This window comes from Tachyglossus aculeatus, unplaced genomic scaffold (genome assembly GCF_015852505.1).
Source record: "Tachyglossus aculeatus isolate mTacAcu1 unplaced genomic scaffold, mTacAcu1.pri SUPER_30, whole genome shotgun sequence".
Classification (NCBI taxonomy): Eukaryota; Metazoa; Chordata; class Mammalia; order Monotremata; family Tachyglossidae; genus Tachyglossus; species Tachyglossus aculeatus.
In genome coordinates this window covers 7,463,145-7,465,882 of record NW_024044837.1, presented here as the reverse complement: position 1 = coordinate 7,465,882, position 2,738 = coordinate 7,463,145, and the positions used below count along the sequence as shown (strand labels likewise).

General features: G+C 45.8%; 1 pseudogene; it reads right to left on the bottom strand.

The window, feature by feature from the left end:
• Positions 1–1,515: 1,515 nt before the first annotated feature.
• Positions 1,516–2,463, bottom strand: LOC119921751 (annotated as a pseudogene).
• Between the last annotated feature and the right edge of the window lie 275 nt (positions 2,464–2,738).

Sequence of the window (2,738 nt, the reverse complement as noted above, 5' to 3'; positions counted from 1 at the left end):
GAGAGCTGATTAAGTGCCTTAAAGCCTATAGTTAAGTTTTTCTACTTGATTCACAGATAGATGGCCAACAACTGGAGGTTTTTGAGGAGAGGGGAGATATAGACTGAGGTTTTTTTTAGAAAGATGATCTGAGCAGCAGAGTGAAGTATGGACTGAAGATGAGAGAGACAGAGAATCGCTATTACTACTACTACTAATCATTCATTCATTCGTTCAATCGTATTTACTGAGCGCCTACTGTGTACAGAGCACTGTACTAAGCATTTGGGAAAGCACAATACAACAATAAAGAGTGACAATCCCTGCCCACAGTGAGCTCGCAGTCTGAGGTGGGGGAAGAAAGACATCAATACATATAAAATGACATCAATACAAAAAATAAAATTACATATATATGTATATATAAGTGTTGTGGGGCTGGGAGAGGAGGGAAGAGACAAGGGGATAAGTCATGGCGATATAGAAGGGAATGGAAGATGAGGGAAAATGGGACTTAGTCTGGGAAGGCCTCTTGGAGAAGATGTTCTTTCAGTAAGATTTTGAAGAGATGGAGGAAGAGTAATTGTCTAGCAGATTTGAGGAAGGAGGGCGTTCCGAGCCAGAGACAGGATGTAGGTTAGGGCTCGGCGGCGAGACAGGAGAGATCAAGGCACAGTGAGTAGGTAAGCACTGGAGGTGCGAAGTGTGCGGGATGGATTGTAGATCTAGAAAAGCGAGATGAAGTAGGAGGGGGCAAGGTGATGGAGTGCTTTAAAGTCAATGGAGAGGAATTTTTGTTTGATACTGAGGTGGATGAGAAACCATTGGAGTTTTTTGAGAAGAGGGGTGATGTATCCAGAACGTTGTGGAAGAAAAATGATCCGGGCAGCACAGCGAAGTATGGACTGGAGTGGGGAGAGATAAGAGGCTGGAGGTCAGAGAGACTGATGCAGTAATCCAGGCGGGATAGGATGAGTGATGTATTAATGTGGTAGCAGTATGGATCGAGAGCAAAGCGTGGATTTTAGCGATGTTGTGAAGGTGGGACCTCAGGATTTCGTGACAGATTGAATTTGTGGGTTGAATGAGAGAGAGTCGAGGTTAACGCCAAGGTAACAGGCTTGTGAGACAGGAAGGATGGTAGTGCTGTCTACAGTGATGGGAAAGTACTACTACTATTACTACTACTACTATTCTGAACCCCATGAGGGACAGAAACTCTGTCCAATCTGATTTGCTTGTATACATCCCAGCGCTTAGTACAGTACCTGACACATAGGAAGCACTTAACAAATACCACAGTTATTATTCTACTACTCATACGATCACAACTAGATCTAAAGTTGTTGCAGAAAGGGATGGGGCAGGTCTAGTAGAAGACGTGGTGAGGGGCTTAGACTTGGGAGTGGAAACAGAAAAAGAGGATGAGGAAGGAAGACCGGAGTGGGGAGCTGTAAATCCGTCCTCACTAAGGAAATCTTTGGCCATTCAATTTCGTTTTCTATTACAGAATCACAAACAAGGATCCAAAGCCTCTTATTTCTTCTTAAAGAAAATCACCCTCTTACCTACGTCCTTGATGGCCTGCTTCACCTGCTGGTTTCATAAGGTGTAGATAAAGGGGTTCAGCATGGGGGCCACGGAGGTGGTTAGCACCACCACCCTCTTGTTGAAGTCTAAACCTTCCTTGGGGGCTGGCTTGATGTACATGAATGTGCAGCTGCCATAAGAGAGGGAGATGACGATCATATGGGAGGAGCAGGTGGAAAATGATTTTTTTCTTTGCTGGGTGGAGGGCAGTCTCATGATGGTGCGGATGATGGCCATGTAGGACATGGCGCCTAGTGACAGAGTGACCAGGAGTGTCCCCACTGCTAATATAAAATTCATCTGCTCTAATAATTGCGTGTCAGTGCACGGGATTTCCAGCATGGGCTCAGTGTCACAAGTGAAATGGTTGATGTCGTTCGAGTCACAGAGGTCCAGCTGGAGACCCACGATGAGGCCCGGAAAGATGATCAGGAAGCCGACTAACCAGCAGCAGAGGACAAGCAGGGTGCAGACTCTCCGGCTCATGATGGTCAAGTAATGTAGCGGCCGGCAGATGGCGACATAGCAAGTCGTTAGGACATGACTGCCAGGAGGAAGAACTCTGCCGCCCCCAGGAAGATGACAAAGAACAACTGAATGACACAAGCATCATAGGAAATGGTCCTGTCCCCGGTCGAAATACCCACCAGCAGTTTGGGAATGGTGACCGACCGTAAACAAAATTTCTAGGAAGGGAAAAATTCTGGAAGAAGAAAGTACATTGGGGTGTGGGAGGTGTGGAGTCCAGTTGGGTGAGAGTGAGGATGGTCAGATTTCCCAATGTATGCTCAACAGGTAACTGAGTAGCAGGAATGAGAAGATGACAGTCTTCCAGTCTGGATTGTCTGTCAGCCCTAGGAGGATGAACTCGGTCACTGAAGTCTGATTTCTCATCGCTGACTCTGGATTTCCTCCGGGGTCACAGCTGAGATGAGAGAGGAAACTGAAGTGAGTTAGGTCAGATAATCTTTCTGTTTATTTTATATTATACTCTTCCAAGTTCTTAATACAGGCGCTCTGCAAAAAGTCAGCACTCAATAAATACGATTAAATGAGGAGAGTGAGGCTGAAAGAGGGGAAACTCAAAGAGAACCAGTTGGAATGCTTCTCCTTCTCCTTCCATTTGGACCCAATCATTATCAACGCCATGGCTGTCCTTATTAAACCAG